Genomic DNA, 21,550 nt, shown 5'->3' with positions numbered 1-21,550 from the left:
AGTAATTCGGTGAGTGAAAGTATTCCTTAAAGAGAAAGTATGGATGATCGAAGCACAGAGAAGTCAACCTAAGAATAAGTTGAGAATAGTTTAGATGTTTTGCCCGTATTATGATAAGTGTAAGTATTTTCTTTTATAGTAAGTTTAAAGAAGGTTTATCGTTTTGGAAAGGCTTTTCATACTAGACAAGCTTCCAATCTAACACTTTCAATTTAAAATGGCCTTTTCAGGTCATAGGTTTCTGAGCCACAGGATCCTTTAACTCGGTAATCCAAACTCTCCGCCTAGACTTTCGAGCGTCCATCCACTCGAGAAAGATCAAGATCTATACCCATCTAATATACCGTTCCAATACGTTTTTAGGTGCGTATAGGAATACAACACTTTAAATACTATACAATAAGTATTTACTTAAGTTCGATTGTATTATCGTTATTAAGATTGTTTGTTTTTAAATCCTAATAATAAGTAGGATATATTTAAGTAGGTAAACAAGTGTTATACATAGAAATTGTGTTTTATGAATGGGTATGTATTAATATCAAGTTAATATGTGTGTATATATATATATATATATATATATATATATATGTATATATATATATATATATATATGTATATATATATATATATATATATATATATATATATATATATATATATATATTTATCTTATATGTTAAAATATGTATAGTTTAATTTTAAGTTTTATGTCAATATAAGTACCAATAATTATCTAAAAATGCTAACAAGTGTTTTATTGATTTCATAACAGTAAGTGACATGTATAAAACATTATATAAAATTTCTATACATAAATATTAAGTTTTATGTATTAAATATTAAATTTTTTTTATAGCTAAAATACAAATAAATAGATAAACAAGTTTAACAACACATTTTATATTTTTCTTAGGTACTACTGACCAAAATAAACTTAGGAAAAATTTATAAATTTTTGTTATGGTGTAAAAGTATTTATTTCTAATTTCTTTTTCGGTTCAAGATAAATCAAAGTTTGTACATTTATATTAATAGTTTAACTATTTAATTCAACTTTTGTATTGTTTTTAGTTTAAATTTAGAATTAAATAGAAATATATAATTATTAATTCTAAAAATAATTTTTATAACTTTCTTATTAGTTCCTAAGTAATTTCCATTGATTATTGTAGTCATAAACATGTTATATCATTAAATTCTATTTTTCTTTTTAAAACAGATTTTCCGGTACTGTAGCAAAAGTAGAAGAAAATACAAATTAATTATTTAAAATGACAAATAAATCAAACATAAATTTTTATAATTACTTTTATGACCTAAGGAACAAGCAAAAATTATAAAACATAATATATAAAATTGTTTACTATTTATTTCTTCATTATCTATATATACCGAATATAAAAAAAATCAGTTTTTGATTTTTAATAAATATAAATTCGAATGTATAATTCATAAAAATAATTTTTATAGTCATTAGGATACTTAATACTAATTATCATGTATTTACATTATTTATTATAATTAATTTCGTATTTATTTGGTATTTAACATAAAACTAGCACAAAAATATGATAAAAACTAAATAAAAACTATAAAAATAATATAGAGAACTTACAAAAATAATTTTTGCAGAGGTTTGAGAGAGAATTCTTCAAGTTTTTGGTGTACAAAATTTGTGAACTAGGCTATGGTATTTATAGTTACAATTTTTGATAAAGAGAAAATAAAAAAAATACAAAAGTTTATATAAAAAAATAACTAGTGTCTTGTAAAAAAAATTAAAAGTATTTATGGCCAGTCATGCCACCATTTCAAAATATAAATAAATAAAAGTAAAGTTAAAAGTAGGAATAAAATAAATAAAAGTGGATCTAGATCTAGTTTATATATAAAAAAATACTACTTTATATATATATATATATATATATATATATATATATATATATATATATATATATATATATATATATATCATAGTTCTAAAAATGTTAACTAACTAAATTTCTATTTTTATTTAATTATTAAATACGAATTTTGATAAATATAAATATATATTCGGTATTTATAAAATTATAATTACTAAATGTGGTTTTTATTTAATTAAATTATTACTTTATAATTTTATTAGTTTTATATATGTTACTACATTTATATATACTTGTATTTATTAATTGTATAATATATTAACTAAATACAAAATTAATATAAGTATTTTATATGTAATCATGTTATGACATAAATTTTTTTTTTTATAAAAATTCTTACGCGTACGTTGTTGAATAAAATTTATTATTCGTTTAACGTTCGTTAATTTCGTATGTATATAACGACCTTTTATTAGTACTTAGAGTTTATTCATTATACTTAAATCTTTTGTTCGGGCATTATATAGATGGAAAAATGAGGGTCGTTATAACCTTCTCCCCATGCATGAAAGCAAGCTTTTGACCTTTCCCCTTTTGTTTGAAAAACCGTCCACCATATGCTCCATGGAGGGGTTCTTTTCTCTTTTTTTGATACTTATATTTGCAAGTATTACTTCACTTTTACACACACATTCAAACACCATTTCATTTTCTCTCTTTTTCTCTCTCAAATATTGTAAGTAATAAGCTTTATGTTCTTTCTTTTTCCTTCATAAAACCGAATCCTATATCATCATCATTTTACTTGATTTGTTACTTGTTACTTGTTTATGTTAAAGATCAAGTTTTCTAACTTGTATCTTCATGTAATCTTGGCTACTTTCATCTTTGTTTGATGAAGAACCAAGAACAAGGATCTAAGTTCTATAACTTATGGTTCTACACTTAAAATATCAAAAGATTTAAAAGTTCATGAGCTTTATAAATCATACTTGTGTTCATGTTTGTAAACTTGAGGTATACTTTCTTAAAGATCAAAGCCTTGGCTTGAATCTTTCTAAGTATGAACAACCATGAACTTATTACTTGTAGATTTAGTTTATCTCTTCATTTTATGTACTTTAAAGTTGTGATGTTGTTAATTTGGTCAAGTATTACTAGTTAATCTTGATCTCATATTTCTTGAAACTAAAAGTTAACTTTATAAGTTCAAGAACATGAAAGTATAACTTTTTAGTTATAACTTCATATACTTATGTTGGATCTAAGTTTATATAACTTATGGTCTTCTAATTTTGTTGTAAATAAGAGCTTACAAGCTTGCATACATTTTACAAGTTGAAAATCTAAGTTTCATAACTTATGGTTTCATTAAAGTGAAGATCCAAGTTCTATAACTTAGGATCTAACTTAAGAACACTAGATCTAGACTTTCTAGTCTAGGATTTTTAAAATCTAGCTAAGATCTAAGTTCTACAACTTATGATCTTGATTATTTAGTTTACTTTCAAGTTTGTAGCTTAATATTACTTTTATAACTCATGTATGTGTCGGATCTAAGATCTTGATGTAACTTTGGTTCATCAAACTACTTACAAAACTTAAATGAGTTGTGCTACTTATCTTAGACTTATACTAGTGTTATTATGGTCAAAACTTGGTTAAAATGATGCAAACCCATCAATGAGTTGTACACTTGAGGCTATACGCATCAAGGATGAGAACCGTGATGCGCATCAAGCACCAAGAACCCACCGGAACACCTTTACTTACTGTTTCTGGAACTGATCAGACTACCTGGGCTACTAGAAAGTTTATTTTCAGTTATTTCGGTTCGAGTAGATGATTTTTAGTTTAGACCTCGTCTTAATCCTAGTTACGGTTTAGGATCTATGGCCTCCCGAAAGTCACTACACCCTATTAACGTTGTGCTGAAATTTCTGACCTACTTGCACTTAAACCGTCACCACGGTCAAACGAAGATGAGTTTGGTTCTGGAAATTGGTCAGTACCTAGGGGACTCATATACGGAGCCATGGACACTGGTCTGACCTTATTTCAGTTTGTATAGAGGTCGTGGCGACTGAACGAAGTCAGCCTTTATTTCAAACTCTATTCTTGAATAAAACTTACTTTACACTTTTTGTTTAATGATGAATGATGATGATACTTAAGACCTAATTTACATATTTTTAAACCTTTGGGAACTATTTACTGACTTAGTAACTTTTGACTTAGGTTGAGGACCTTTCGGACCAACCACTTGCTTACTATTCCCGCGTATCGACTTTTACTACTTTCCAGTGTGAGTTATAGCATCCCTTTTTACTTTAACTATTTTGGGAACTAAGAATACATGCGCATTTTACGTTTTACATACTAGGCACGAGTACTTAAACTTTATATATGTGTGGGTTATACAACGGCATAAACTCTCCCCTTAGCTCGGTAACATTTAGTCATTGGTCTTTGAACCGGTGAACGCGAATCTTAGATATGGATCCATAGGGTTTGACATCCTCACTCGGGCGAGTAGTGCTAGCATTTAACGGGTGTTTAATACTTCGTAAACTTACGCACTCGCCAAGTGTACTTTTAGGGAGTGTTATTTACGTTAAGTTAGTTACCAAGTGCCCACGGTTATACATATACTTTTCATACTGTTTTGAAACGCTGTTTGAAGCACTGAAATCTCGTGGCCTACCTTACATTACTGTTATACCTAAACTATAGCTCACCAACATTCGTGTTGACGTTTTTAAGCATGTTTTTCTCAGGTTCTTAAGGTTTGCTTGATTCCGCTGTACTAGTCATGCTTTGTAGACACCCGCTGCGCTTATTAGAGATGTCACCGCATGAAACGTTTAATTTGCATTCAAAAAATGTCATTTTTGAAACAATGTATTTGTAACGACCTACGGATCACGTACTATTATTCTTGATTTCTATTCATTTAAGCATACTTTCGGATGTTAAACATTTGACGCTGGTTAAAACGTCACCTTTTATCATGAATGCAAACTCTTTTTGAAACAGCATATAGTATTTGACCTTGTAATGATCCTGTTGTTGATGATTCGTACACGATGGTTTTGTACGGGGCATCACAGCGAGCTTGCAGGCTATGAAACCACTCCCTTGCTGACCCTTGTAAAACCATAGGGAATACTCTACATGCAACCGGCTCATCCCATTTATAAGTGCTTACCACCCCTTCAATGTAACGACCCGACAAAATCGTCATTGACGGCGCCGTTAACTTAGGTCCCGTTGCGTGGTCATAGTCCCTAAATGAAATGCGTTTGACCAAAATTATGTCGCATTCATTTGAAACGTGCATGACTTGCAAAGTTTTAAGTTACCAAACGGTTCGACAACAGTTTAAGTTTACAAAAGTTGTAAAGTATAAATGAAATAACTTGCGACATAATTAGTTGAAAAATTACGGTTGCTATAAATAGCGTAAGTATGTATGCTTTAAGTTTGAATCCAAAGGTGCTATCATTAGCGTGTGCATGTATGCTTGACCCCAAGTAAGTAATCAGAGTGTATGCATGTATGCTTGACCCCAAGCAAGTATAAGTGTACGCGGAAGCATGTATCAAATAGCCATTCATGAACCTGAGAAACATATAGAAAACTGTCAACGAAAAATGTTGGTGAAATCATAGGTATATTTGTAAAGTATGTTTTTGAACCACAAGATTTAGTATAGTTGATTATCCAGATCGTTTGCATTCCAAAGATGTTGTTTGTATGTTGAGCACACAATTATCAAGGCTTTAGTGAATGGTACCTCTGAATCATAGTGTTAGAACCTACACTATACACGATAAAATTACATTTCATCCGCTAACGGTAGCGAACTGTCCGAATGAGGGTTCGTCAAACCCGTATGGCCACACAACATAATTTCGCACTTACACCCTGCAAGTGTAACTAATGATAATAGAATTGAGGCTTTTTGTTCTAACTCGCACGTGGAATATTTGTTTTCGTACTTGTGTTCAACGTATAAAAGTATAAACCGTATATATTTCTCATCCCATGATTTAAAAGTATAAAATTTGTTGAAAAGATGGGACTATGATCTCACCGTAGTTGCATGCCAAAGTACTTGAAATTAAACGTTGTGCAAATGAAATTTGCTTAGCCTTGACCTAAACAAATAAGTTGTATCAATTATCGGTTACGACACAAGGTCGGGCGAAATGTGTTCAATTAGTCCTATGGCTTGTTACGACTCGATTGTATAGCATGTGAATCACATTGTCAAGTTTCATGCAAGATATAAGTATAAAAGCACGTTAGAACGACTGCATGAGTGTTTGGTTAAGTTTGACTAAAAGTCAAACTTGGTCAAAGTCAAAGTCAACGGGTCAGGTCGGGTATCCGAAAATTTTTCTTCAATTAGTAATCATATATGAATATGTTGGCCTAGTTTCATGTTAATAGGAGGTGCGTAGCATAGTTAGAATTAAACGGTAAACGACCAAGCAAAGCAGAAATCTGCAGTTCATTTGGACGGCGTCCAGATTGGCTAGATGGCGTCCAGCAATGAAGGCCTGGACGGCATCCAAGGTGTGGGACGGCGTCCAAATGAGTTACAGATTGCTGTTGCTGCAAATTTGACAAGTCTCGAACCAAACTCATTTCAAACCCAACTTATGAACCGAAAACACTCCAAACACGTATTTTATATCGCTGAAAAGGTATTTTAACGAGAAATACAACTAAGCACATTTCATCAAACAAGTTCATCATTTACAACACCAAAATCCTCTTCGAATGATCGTTAAAAGTTCATTATCAAAGTTTCAAGTTCGTAAAACGTATTTCATGATTTGGGAACCTACTGCACACATATAATATGCCGTTTCGTAGGTAATTACGCATAAAATACAACTAAACACTTACCAACAACATTGCATAGCATTTGATGCATCGAAAGTTCATTTTAAAATCTATCAAACCTTAACCAAGAATCATGAAATCAATAATCATGTTAATGAGGTCTTACCAAGCCAATCAACATATCAAATTGAAGCTAATGATGCTAGTAACACATTTAACACAGTAGGTTTAACATCTAACAACATTTAATCAATCAAAATCAAAGATTAAACTAACCCATTTCAAGTGTTCATGCTAGTTACTCAAATAACAAGATCGAGCATATAAATTACATATATAACAACCTAGCGAGCCATAGACACTAACTAACACCATTTCATGTCTATAAAATGAATTAGAGAAATCTAGAGTTTTTAGAAAATTTACCCCAAGTAGTGAAATTGGTACTAAAACGTAGAGGAAGATGCAAAGATTCCGAAAGTACAATTTGTTTTGATGTTTGTTTGCTTGAATTGAAATAGATGATGAATCTTTGAAGATGATAAAATGTGTTCTTGGTGATTAGAGATAAAAAGAGGGAAGAAGGAGAAGAAGTGAATGAGTGGATGAGATGGTGGGTTGACTAGTTGACCTAGTCAACTAGTTTGCCCACTTGGCAACTTCGGTCCCCCAAGTTTAAAGCGGGTGCGGGAATTAACCAAACGAATTATTTTAAATACGCGAGAATAAACGGGAGATGTTACAATCGAATAACGGAAATATTAAGAACGTTAGTTGACGAAAGATACAAATTAGGTAACGAAAGATATTATCTATAAAAAAGACGGCGTTAAAAATAAATTTAAAGGAAAAATGCGAGATGTTACATTCAAACCGCTGCAAAAAATCCAAAGGATCAGTTAAACCCGAGTAAACCCCCAATGTTGCTGGCACAATAGGCGGTGTAATAATCGGATAATCAGAGATATGCTGGACAAACTTGTATGCAGCCGTGGTAATCTCAGTCGCCTTTTTTGTGCGGATATCAGTATTTTCTGCACAAAATTTAGCTATCATATCTTGTAAAAAACTTGGTTGCTCAAACTTGTGTTGCATTGATTTAGGCGCAATGCTTTTAAAAGCATCTGCTAAGAAATTTTGAGCATTTTCTCTGCGCATAGCATCCGAAGCTTCACCCTCATCCCCATGGCGAGGATAGGGTATTGGTGGCCGCCTACGCTTAACATGTGGAATTTTTACAAATTCCTCCGCACTATCTGAATCATCAGAAAATTCACTTTCTTCTCTTGGCGCTTTCGCATTCTTTGAATTATAGACAGAATTTAAAACGACATGCTCTTCTGCATTATCGCTATCACTATCGCAATTTTCAACAACTAAGCGATCAACCTGTGATCCAGAATCATTCAACGGCCATAAGTAAGTTCGCGGTATGCGAGGTTCACGACCAAACTTGGTGTCTTTTTTAGCTTGCTCAATAGCATTGCCAACAACTTTATCTATTTTCAAATTTGCTTTTCTAGCCAAAACCCTTAGCCGCTTACCTTCAACAATGGTTTCATCGCAGTTTTGTTGCAGATTTCTGCGCGCAACCATTTTTTCTGCAGCAACCTCTAGTTGCGAATCATTATTAGCAGTGTTATCATTAGAAGTTTTAGCGAGCGGTTCTCGGACCGTTTTGCTTGTAGTAGCATTAATGTTTGTCTGCGAATTGAACAACAAGGCATTCTGCGATTCACCAACCATCACATCGGCATTCGATGAACCACTTACTTGCTTTGCGTTTGCCGCCATGGCCGATAATCAAATCAACTGATACGTCCTAGAAAATACATACAAATCATCAGAACGAAACACGATTAAAATTAAACAAGCCAATTAGTTGTTTGTCAGCACAAAACAAAAAATTTCGAGTTTAATTTTAAAATGAGTCCCACGGATGGCGCCAATTGATCAATCCATAATTAATGAATTACTTAATTAAGGATTGAGTGCAATAAGATTAAAATGGAGGATGGGATGTTTGATGATTATTTTGGGCCCCGATGATCATCTTTCACTTTAACTATCAAGTGATCAACCACCCCGATCCGGTCTTGATTGTTATTTAGCATGATTCACCTTGAAAACAATGTAAAGTGCCTTGGGCAAGATCACAAGAGAAAATTACAAAGGTTCAGGCAAATAGCAGAGAATCAACAACCTATAAATGAGTGGCCGAGCTCTCTATTTATAGTATTCAAAATATCCGCGGTCTGCGGATTGCTTAACTATCCGCGAAAACTTAGCGAAGCGACCCGCAGTCTTTCATTAGCGCGGAAACTGACCCGCTATCTTTATTTTCAGCGAATATTCCGAGTCTTTCGAATATACTTCGAGTAACTTCTACTTTCAGCCTTTAGTAAATAAAATATACATATACAATGCTATGTATATGATCAGCTCCCGAGCCCAATTGCACATCACATTAACATCATCACCGTCGTTGTTGACTCTGTCGCAAACCAAAGCATTTTTTCTCAATTTCTAGCCTGTAAATTCTTGGAAATAATTCGCATAGTTTCCTGTTATCAGCCCACATGTAATGCCAGAAGGAGGTTGATGAGCCATCGCCAATTATCTTCACAAAGGAGTCTTTGAACGGGATACCTAGTTCTTCCAAAGAATAACCTGCAAGAGTAATATTCTGCCAAGTACCTAAGGAGGGATATTGACGTGCATCAATTTTTCAATTAGGCCCCCACACGGACCATGGATGCTACGAATAACTTTTACCCAAAGTGCATCGGTTTCGGTGTTGAACCTCCAACATTACTTTTACAGAAGGGCGAGGTTTTTACTTTTTAGTGACCCGATGTTTAACACCCCCCCCCCCCCCCCCGGTAAGGTGATAAAACGTTTTCCCATTTAACCCAAGCAATTTAGAACCCGAACACGTCCCGCCCAAAAAAAAAAGAGCGTCTCCCAGCGTCTAAAATTTTTAGTGAACTTGACGGGGCATGAAATAGTGAGAAATAGTACAGTGAGAGACTAGATAGAACCGATTTAATAAGCACCAATCGACCTCCAAATGCCATGGTACGCATTTTTCAATTTGCAAGTTTAGATTGGAATTTTACAATGACCGAATTCCGCTCTTTGATTTTTCTCATCTTCGACCCAATTGGCAAACCGAGGTATGTAAATGGAAGTGAACCAACTTGACATCCCAACCGACTAGCAACTTCATTTAGTTCCTCCGAGATGAGTAGATGACACCAATACCATACACGCAATTTTTTTGGAAATTTACCTTTAGACCCGATGATAGCTCAAAACATTTGAGAAGGTTTTGAAGACTAGTTAGATTCGCCAAGCTCCATTCTCCTACAAATATAGTGTCGTCCATTTTTAATTTTATTTTTGACTATAAATTTCTTTTTTCTTATATTATATAATATTTAATAAAAGTTATATTAATAAAAATACATTTTTAAACCCATTCTATATAATTTAAATAAAATATTAAATAGGACAAATAAAAATATTTAAATTCAAAGTTAAATAGGAAAGACTTGGTTAGCCAAGTGAGCTCCTCGTCCAACTTACTGTCTTCCGATTTCATATTAGTTATAAGCTTGTCATTTCAATCACTTGCGGGAGGATTTATCCCATAAAGAAACGCTGGAAAGTCAGTCAAAAGCTCGCCTATGAAAGAGGCAGGTGCTATAACCGTTCGTGAGCCATAACTCTCTCACTACCGATAGTTCTCTCACTCCTTCATATATATACATATACATATATATATATATATATATATATATATATATATATATATATATATATATATATATATATATATATATATATATATATATATATATATATATATATATATATTACCGATAGTTCTCTTACTCCTTCATATATATATATATATATATATATATATATATATATATATATATATACTAGGTTTTTGAGCCCGTGCATTGCACGGGTGTGTAAAAACCGTGCAAAAAATATAATTTGAAGTTCATATTGGTATGTAAATAACGATACTAAAAAAATAGATTATGTAAATAGCGATACTAAAAAAATAGATTAAGTATAAGTATTAATTAAGATTCTGTGGTGTTGACAAATTTTAAAAATTCTTTTGAGTTTAAGAGTTTGTGATGTTGATAAATTTTAAAAGCGGTGTTAGTAATTTAAGGTTTACAAATTTTTTTATTTCTCACAATTAATATCTTTTTCATTATACTTTTGAGTTTAAGAGCCCGTTGTGTTAGTTTTAGAGTCCATACGTTGGACGGTGGTAAAATATTTTAGAATTATTATATACAATTTTTTTTAACAAAGACACCTCTGGTGGGACGTAGGTATTATAATACTTTTTGTATATCTTTATTCATCCATTTATGTTCATGTTTTTTTTGGTCCGTCATGTCTTTAAAAATTACTTAACTAAATTATTCGAGTTATTATTGTATTGAATTAGTAAATATAAATTTAAGCTTGGATAAGTGTAATAGCTAATGTGGCATATTTCTTACAACAATATATTTCTATACAATTATTTTTACGGATAGTATCCTATACAAAGTTTTATATATAATAATTGTAAATAATGTATATAATCTATACATATAACTATCCATAAATAACTTCCAACCACAATCAACAAAAAACTTTTGGTTTATATATATATATATATATATATATATATATATATATATATATATATATATATATATATATAGGTTTTTGAGCCCGTGCGTTGCACATGTGTATAAAGAACCGTGAAAAAAAATATAATTTGCATTCATATACTAAGAAAATAGAAAAAATATAAGAATTATTTAGGAGCCTGTGGTGTTGACACATGTTAAAAAAAATTTGGAGTTTAAGAGTCCGTGATGTTGACAAATGTTAAAATTTCTTTTGAGTTTAAAAGACTGTAGTGTTCATAAATTTTAAAAATGATGTTAGTAATTTAACGCTTTACATTTTTATTTTTATTTTTCATGTTTAATATTTTTTTAATACGGAGTATATAATATTATGTAATATAAATATAAATATATATAATATAATTATTAAATTACATTTTGTTAACTGCAGGTTTAATTTGCCTAAGTGCAATTATTATGTTAATAATTCACTAATAATTAAACAATATTGATTAATATAAATCTATTTATTTATCTTATATACTAAACCTCATCCGGTTTTTGGTCGTTTGATTCACAAACACCCTCAGAACGACATATCCCACACTATATAAAATAAGAAGAAAAAAACCCATTTCTTCCCTCTCCCTCCTCTCTGCTCTCCTACAGGTGAATCTTCTTCAACTCTAGGGTTTTCAATCCCTTTGTATTTTCACCAAATTGATACTATCACCATCGCCTGCATCGTCTCCAACATCATCACCACACCGCCGCTCCCGTTTCCACCATCGTCACAGCCACCGTTTCGGCCATCACCGCGGCCACCGCCGAATTAGATTTCGCAGCCACCGCTGTTGCCATCACCACCGCCACCGCCGATTTAATTTCATTCCAGATCGCCTACGGATCTGGGTTAAATTTCTACCGATCTAATTGATTGACCCAGGGTATAAATCCAGATAAAGTTTCATTCTTTTTTTGTGTGTGTTTTTTGTTTCGTTTTCTGTTAATTTCACATGCACTTTCATATTCGTGTCATCTTCTTTTTATTTTATTAATTATGCTTTTTTACTGATTTGGGCATTTTTTTGCCGAATCAATTGTAATTATGTTTATGTTGCAGGTTGAAGTATTTGTCACTATCGTTTGGATAGTCTGTTGTTAGTACTTCCAGAGCTTCTTCTTACAAGTAATCTTATTATCGTTTTTTTTATTGTATATTTTTTTATCTTACTTATTCAAGCTTTGTAATTGAGTGTTGTAGTTAATGTTCATCGTATTAATCAGGGTTTTCCATTCTATTAATTAAACAAAAATGGAGGTAATTGCTATATAGTTGAACTTTTTGAAACATCAGTATGTTTCACTTAAATAAAAAATTCATGTACTATATGGAGAAATGGTGTCTTAACTTGAATTTTTGGTGCTTTTGAATTGCCTTTACGTGTAAATATCAATTGGTTTATGGATTGCACGTTTTTATTCAAATAAAATTGTAAATGTCTGCTTATTGTTGACTGCTTATTGTTGAATACTTATTGTTCGTTGCACCTTTTGAAACACTGAAATATTTATTTCTGCTTCACTACAGGTTGTATGGATTTATTGTTGAAGCTGAGGTACTGCTCAATTTTCACTTATAATTGTCAGGTTTGTTCTTTGATGCTTTCTAATGCTTCGAGTTCTTTGCTCTGTTTTGCAGATAAACTTTAGGGTTATAACTTGACCCTTACAATTACCCAAAAAAAAAAAAAAACTTGACCCTTACAATGACAAAACATGATCATATATTGGCATGTCAATTTTTTAATTGCAGCCATCTTGACATGTTTTTAGTTGTTAATAATTATTGTTCTTAATATCATTTAACTCTTATATACTAAATGTTATCCGCTTTTGTGCCGTTTGATTCACAAACAACCCCCAAAACGACATATGCCACACTATATATGCCATTAATTTATTGGTGTATATATATATATATATATATATATATATATATATATATATATATATATATATATATATATGGAATATAACTTAGAATGTTAATTGGCTTGGGTGGTAAACTTTGTTGTATGCTGAATCGAACCACGCGGGTTCGAAGCGTGTCACAGTCAATCCTTTTGCCTGTTTTGGGGTATTTGCATCTTTTTACATGGGCCTCCATGTCTTTTTACACTACCGTTGATGACCGAGCGAACCAATTAATTATTTTCGTATCTTGGCATGTCATTCTCCGGAGTGCAGCTATGACAACTAAGTTTCAGTCGCTAACACAATGATTTGCAAATATATTGTTTATGAGTGGTATTTTTAAGTGACAGACTACATCCGTACTAACATTTGTGTCTTATGTTGCTGACATTTCCAAATTAAAATGAATAAACTTCATAGAAAGAAGTTTACTATAACAGGCTATGATGATAATTTTATAAGGGTTGTGTTGAGAAATGAGAAAAAATGGTTCTCCGTCTTGACGAGGCAACTTGCAGTTTGCAGCCATGGGGTTCCTATTCTATTTCTTGATATTACTTGCTTACCTGAGCCTATGCCCAAATAAAGATGAATAAACTTCATAGAAAGATGTTTTATATAAAAGGCTATGATGATTAATTCGTAAGGATTTTGTCGAGAAATGAGAAAAAAGGACTCGCGTTGTGGCGAGGCAACTTATAGTTTGCAGCCGCGGGCCTTCGCATTCACTTTCTTGATATTATCCACTTAACTGAGCCTATGTCCCTTATATCTTATCCCACTTTCTCTAATACTCAGCTTACAAAACAAATAGGTCAGCGAAAGTTCTTTTGATGCGCTTTATGGTAGTTTACACTTCAGAGTATATGTGACTTTCTATTGTTTCGTTGTTATTAATTCTTTTAATTGAAGTTGATGTTTACCTGTTTTATTATACATTTTTTATAAAATGGCACTCATAAATTGTGACTCTTTAGTCCAGTCATCCGTTGATAAAGATCAGATTTATAAGCCAAAGTGGCCGGAAGTTAGAAGATTGTTAAAGTTTTACTCTTTCTGACTAGAAACCTTTAGGCCAAGTTAGGGAGGTAAGTCTTATGTTATTGTTTTCAATATATATATATATATATTTACAAATTATTATACTGATTTACTTATCGAATCTGAATTCCAGCTGCTGCAACGATGATGTGAGTTGTTTGATCTGGTGAAAAGAAAAAGCTTTCACTAAACTTGACTACATGTAAATAAGTGAGATATTAAGGTGAGGACTATTGTTGATTTTTTTTCTGGTAAGTTCAAATGGCATATTTTTTTATGTTTGATGTACCAACAGAAACCCGCATACCTCCAATTGTTATTTTTACTTAAAGTTCAAAAATATCATTTGCAATATCAATTATAAAGTCTAATTGGGTTGTGTCGGGTTGAAGGTTTGTTTGGAATATCATTTTCCTATTAGGTAGGTACAACCTTCATTATATTTGTCGTTATAAAATTGTTATTAAAATTGTTGCTTAACCTTTTTTTTCCGTTTTAAATTTGTGTTGTTTTGTATATATCTTTTCAGTGTCATCTTGCTCTTTAGTAAATATTGTTACAAAGTAAAGTTTACTAATTTCTAACGGAATCTCGGTGACTGCATTGTATTTGTAGTTACTGTTGGGCAATATTTTTATATGATGAACGGGTCAGGATTGTTCCACTGATCACCGAATGCATTATAATAAGTGTTGTGAAAATGGACGGGTCAATTTACCCAGGGAAAATGAACTGCATTCAATTCAGTTTAAAGAAATGTTACCGTACATGCACTTCTTCAGATGATCAAGTTTGATCAGGTATGTTATGAGTTTCTCACACTTTTAATAGTCACGAATGGAATGGAATACGAGACCTGCAAATGTATTCATATACAATTTTATAATTGTTGGTCCATTAATCATGAATGGAATATGTTTACCTAACGGCCGTTACAAATGACGTTCGTATATATGTACAGGTATGGAACCCTACATATAAGGGCTGTTCTCGAGCCCGACTCAACATTGATTTCGTCTTTAGTTTGTAAGTATAGTAGTTATAATAAGTAACAAGTAGCAGTTCCAATTTTCCTTAGATCTATCGCGTGTTCGATCTGCCGGTTATAAAGGTCCTTTATATTAGAAGTTAAGGTTTAATGCATGTAAATTTGTTCAATTAATCATTTTTTGTGAATGTAAGAAATTACCGATTATTGCTATTATGTATCTGGTGATCATTTCCTCAACCAGTTGGGAACTTATAAAAATATGCAACGCAAACGTACCATATCGTATAACAAAGGCAAACCAATATTGTTTCAAACATAACCGCCGCAACGCGCGGTCCGTTATATTTCTAGTTCTCAATAAATAAGAGCGATTGGTGTTAACAAATTTTATCATCTAACATTGACAAAAAATTCTTAATATTTAATTTAGTTCATCTCCTCCATTCATTCTGAATTTAATCTAAATATCTAGATATCAAGTAATTTGATTCTTTGAACTGGATTTTAAATGGAATATACAATACAAATACTAATATCAAGGAACGGAACTTTTAAATCCAAAGCTTCATATGGAAAAAATTTGTGTTTTAGCTCAATTGAACGTAACTGAAAATTAGTATTGTTTACCTTCCAAATTAACATATACGGAGTAATATTGTAGTACATTTAATATTATATTATTTAATATAATTAATATAAATAAATAATTGTAAATTGTAAATAATATATATAATCTATACATATAACAATCCATAAATAACTTTCAAGCACAATCAAGAAAAACTTTTTGGTTTATATATATATATATATATATATATATATATATATATATATATATATATATATATATATATATATATATATATATATATATATATGGGCATGATCAATGGGGAAGTAACCAATCGGGGGAAGCGGGGGAAGCAAAAAAAAAAAAATTTCATTTTTTTTGGAATTTTTTTTTTCCGGCATCAAGATCACACGAAAATATGAACATTTAGAAGAGACACTTCGTGATGAATGTCATTATTTAGGCGGGAAAATGATCGACAAAAATAACATTCAAGATAATATTGTTCGTTAAGAATATGAACGTCTTTTTTTCATGTTTTGTGAAGTAAAATTTAGCCCGATTTAGAGTTTAGGGTTTAGGGTTTAGGGTTTAGAGTTTAGGGTTTGGTGTTTTGGGTTTATTCCATAAACCCAAAACACCAAACCCTAAACCCTAAACTCTAAACCGTTCGTGTTAAAAACTCAATCTAAATCCTAAATCTAAACCCTAAACCCTAAATTTCTAAACCCTAATATTTAAACCCTATAAACCCTAATATCTAAACCCTAATATCTAAACCCCAATAGCTAAAATCTCAACATATGCTCGAAAAACACGATAATTGTTATATATTACTTCTTCGAGCGTTTTCCCGTCAAAATAAAAACATTTATCACAAAGTGTCTCTACTAAATGTTCATATTTTCATCTCATCTATAATGTTCGTGAACAAAGTTTTTTAAAAAAACGAAAAAAAATAGTTTTTGATAAGTCCCTTCCCCCAAATGGTTACTCCCTGAGATCTAGCGCTAAGCTACTAATCTGGCGATAAGCAAATAAGCGACGATCCTACCGTCCATTATCTTCATCTTCCTCCACTCCTCCCTTCTTCTTGTCATCCTGCGATTCAGCTTGTTTACAAGGAAAAAAAGGGTATTATTGTCATTTTATTTTACTGAATTAATTAACTATAATTCGATTGTTTCATCCATTATACACACTCTCTTCATCAATTTGTTCATAGATACATTGCTCGTACGATTTGTATTCTTATTTTTAGACTATTCAACCGATTATTCAATGATTAACTTCCATATTCTGTGATTCTCACCGAATGTTAGTTCTGATTTAATTATCAATTTGTTTCGTTTGTATATTATCATGTACAAATTCAGTTACGTTTTATATTTTATTCGATTTAATCATCAATTTTAGTTTGGTGCCCTAAATTCTTAAAATCTATTGATTTGATTCAGCTTTCAAATCATATGTCGGAACCCTACTGTGAGTTCGTGTTGGAGCTTAACCAGTTCTGGACTCGATGTATGTTAAGCATCCTTGATGAATTGTAAGCTAATTTGTTGTTATTGTGTATATGTAGATGTAATGAATTCTGAATTTATGTCTTTAGTTATTTTCCTTATGTGTTTGCTGTTAATTCTAAGTGATTGTTTGAATTGATTCATGAACAAACTTCAGTTTGAAATGTGTTTACTGATTCATGAACTAATTTTTGGATTCTTAAGTTATCTTATGACGAATTTGAGTCACCCTGATTCTATTGTAATCGTTTTGTTGCAATTTTTGTGCTTAGCAACTGCTTGTTTGTTCAAGAGCTTAGAAAAAGTGGTGCTTAGAAACTGCTGGTTCATGAACAAATGAGGTAGGTATGCTGATTCATAATGCAGTATTTATGCCCTAGATCCTACCAACACCCCTGACACTGTTGCAGTTGTGCTCAAGGTAGGTTACCAAAGCAGTTATAATATACTTCTGAAGCGTGCAAGACTTGTAGGTTGTGTTTTTTTTTATGCGTAAGTTAAGTCGTTTGTTTCTTTTGGTTTTGCAGGTGGGATACACTGGGATACACACTGCAAGATCGAGTTATACGACCTGCTGAAGTTGGTCTTAGTGTTTCGAAATTCACTTCCCATGTTGCATTATGCAGCTCTTTATTTTTATCTTTAGGAATTTTTATTATGGTTATGCGTGTAACAATAGGTGCTTCTTTGAGGAATGATGATGTTCCTTTTATCTATTCTATGCTACCCATTCTGGTGATCGTTTTCTGCAAGTTATACAACCACATCTTCAGCCAGAAGTTTTTTTTTCTCTTTTTATTTCTACTTTATTTATGTGTCGTTTATTTGTGTATGAAAGTGTGTTGATATTCACATGTTTTTACTAACACATCAGTTGCAACTGTATCATATATGTTTCTTATTATTGCTTTCATACGTGTTGAATGCGTAATTGTGCAGCCTTACTTTCTTTTCATAATTTGTTACATTAATTATTAGTTTGGGCCATTAAGTAAATGGGTATTGCTTACTGCTTTTTTATAAAATTGGATAAGTTGTAGTTATTGCTTTTGAGGGTTGCTGACTGATTAATTTTTAGTATACAGTATAGATGTATGCATCTTTGTGATTATACATTTACTTATTTATCTTTCATTCAACATCTGCGGGCGCTATTTCACTATTGATTGCTATCTCATTCGTTCCTTCAAAAATTTCCAAGGAAAAAAGAAGTTGTAATTGGAGTTCTGCTTATTTCTGCCCACCTGGTTGCAGCTTCAAATCTTATGTTGTTAATGGAACTCGGTGTTAAAACTTGCATTCAGCGTAACCTATTGGCAACGTCAGGTAAGATTTGTGTTTGTTTTAGTTATTTATATAGTCATATGTTTTAAAAAATACATTATATATTATTAGCTCAAAGTTTATTTCAGGGTTATCATTCGTTATATGAACTCAATTATCATTCGTGATATGAAAGGTACAGTTCTAGCTAATATAGCCTACATTCAGTACAGATTAATTGATATGCACTTAATCTCAACAAATAGCTTCTACATTCTTCTTTTTAATGTTTTATTTTTTAATTAAGTTTTTTTTGAATAATTGTTAACCCGACTGTATGATGAATTAATTGCAGATTGTTATTAGGTTATTGATCCCCACACTTTCTGTTTGCTTAGCTGAAAATCCCCTAGATTGTTTGCCTTAGAATCTATTAAGCAAGCCAAAGTGTCAGATTTGGTGCTCGATGTTTCCAGTTGGATTGGAAGGAATCCGGGATTGGAGATCTAGAGTTCGTGGAAGGTCAGAAGATGAGCTTCATTCGTTGGAAGTAATATTGCAGGCTGCTGATCATTTATCTTTGGATACCATGGACGGTTGGTGGTGGAATTTGAGCCATAAAGGTATGTTTGCAGTTAATCTGATGTCAAAACTCTTATATGATAAGCTATGCGGAGTAGATACACCTTTGTGTTCCTTTAAATGGCTTGTTTGTCTCTTAAAAAAGTTAATGTTTTCATTTGGAGGTCAAGTCTAAACAAGATCGCGACCATTTCGAATCTCATTGCAGGAGGGGTAGGTGTGAATGGTGGCTTCTGTCCTTTTATGTGGCCGAACCTGTGAAGACGCGGACCATTTGTTTACCACTTGCAGATATTCGGCCTCTTTATGGAGAAAATTTTGTACTTGGTGGGGCTCAAATAATTTGGTGCCGAATGGGGTTTCCGTAGTGCAAATTTTCAGTTGGGTTCTGAACCAGTTAATACAGCTTGCTTAGCATCTAGGTATGTGTTACTTTGGTCGATTTGAAAGTGGAGGAACAAATTGATCCACAACTCAGCTGATTGCCGATCTGCAATATTAAAATAAGACGTCTTCCTTTTATAAAAATGTTGGCTCATCTTTGGATTACTAATCAGAAGAAAAAATGGTTCATTGCTTTCGAAGACTGTAAAGGAACATCCTTGTAGTCTTGTATCTTGAAGATCTAATTGGCATCTTGCGTTTATAGTTTTTGGGAGTGCAATCGGATGTAAATGTAATTGTATGTTTTTAATAGTGGTGTTGTAGTATGGGTACAAGTTTTCATGACTTTTTTATGCCCAGTTTGGGCCATTTGGTGTTTTAATGAAAGTCTTTCTAAAAAAAATTGCAGAATTTTTGTAAGCTTGTATGTAATCACTTATTTGAAATTATGTCTTTATACATGTAATGAGGTTATGCATATTATGTACATGGAGTTGTTGGAAATGAAGACATGTTAATCTCTTTCGAGTTGTCAGTGTAACAAGTTACTGTATTATAATTTGAGTTGGCAGACTTATTTTGTGAATCATATTTGAAGCTCTAATATTAACTTGGAACATTATATTGAGAAACTCTAATTTGAATAGGACTCGCTTTTATATGTTCTGCTGTCATGACTAACGAATGTCGTATGAAGCGTCGTGACTCTTGCTGTGTAATACTCCATGTAAATGAGATAGATCAGAATGCAAGTACATCGAGAATGTTTTCACATGGCTAATTGCTTCTATTGATTATATGTAATGAATTATGTTGATGATGAATTATATTTGGCTTAACTACAAGTATGTCTCTTTTTTAGGTCTAGTAACTATATCAATGTCAATCAAATAATAGAATTCATTCCCACTCTCTGTAAAAAATATGAATAATTTACATTTTTTATGAGATTGTATTAACCGTTAACATGCATCGAATGTATGTTAACCATTAACATGCATCGAATGTATGTTATATTCATCGAATGTATGTTAACTATTAACATTCATCGGATGTATGTTAATTGTTAACATTCATAATATACCTTTTATAAATTAGAAACAGTCGATTAGAAGTTAAGTTGATTAGTCATCATAACTGTTAAAATGCATTGGATGTATTTAACTATTAACATGCATTAGATGTATTAACTGTTGACATTTATCGGATGAATGTTAACTGTTAACATTGGATGTACGTTAACTGTTAACATTCATAATATATCTTTATTAATTATAAATTGTTTATTAGAAGTTACGTTGAATAAACTTAATATGAATATAAGCTACCATTCTGTTCTGAGCTTCGATTTTTCTAGGAAACGATTTTCTTATGCACCTAACATGGTACTATCCTATACTCTAAATTCATTGCTATAAAAATAAAATTAAATGTTACGCTACTATAACAAACATAAAACAAAGAACAGATCGTTTCTAATGCACTAACAATGAGAAAGGTTTTTAAACAATAAAGGAATGCATAAACAACAATAAGCAATGAAGAAGACATGCCTTTGACATGTCTTAATTTCAGTCATAATCAAGATCCTTCCGCTCAACTTCTCGGTCACGAAAGACGGCAACTCTACTATTACTCCTTGATCTAAAAAGCAGCTCCTTCTCTGTACTACTTCACCTACTGCTTCCTGCGTAGATCCAGAGTTAGAGATGAATATTCTTGCACGTGCTCGGTTAAAATCTTCTTTTCTCTCCGCACTTTTAAACCATTATTCGTTAGGGAATTTTAATTTTGCCTCACCACCCATTTCTAATCTCCTATTAGGCCTATGTTTGATAACAACC

General features: G+C 31.8%; 1 long non-coding RNA gene across 4 annotated transcripts; it reads left to right on the top strand.

Annotated features, from left to right (window-relative positions):
* Positions 1-16,955: 16,955 nt before the first annotated feature.
* On the top strand, positions 16,956-20,196 carry LOC139893045 (uncharacterized). 4 transcript variants are annotated; one of them, XR_011774318.1, is made up of 6 exons: positions 16,957-17,271; positions 17,412-17,898; positions 18,005-18,803; positions 18,890-18,936; positions 19,096-19,363; positions 19,531-20,196. It is a non-coding gene; the product is annotated as an uncharacterized lncRNA (long non-coding RNA). The 4 variants fall into 4 exon arrangements; XR_011774316.1 differs by having other exon boundaries at positions 17,412-17,503; positions 17,750-17,898; positions 18,005-19,363; XR_011774317.1 differs by having other exon boundaries at positions 16,958-17,271; positions 17,412-17,478; positions 17,750-17,898; positions 18,005-19,363.
* Positions 20,197-21,550: the final 1,354 nt, after the last annotated feature.

This window comes from Rutidosis leptorrhynchoides, chromosome 2 (genome assembly GCF_046630445.1).
Source record: "Rutidosis leptorrhynchoides isolate AG116_Rl617_1_P2 chromosome 2, CSIRO_AGI_Rlap_v1, whole genome shotgun sequence".
NCBI classification, from domain to species: Eukaryota; Viridiplantae; Streptophyta; class Magnoliopsida; order Asterales; family Asteraceae; genus Rutidosis; species Rutidosis leptorrhynchoides.
This window is presented reverse-complemented; position numbering and strand designations above follow the sequence as displayed.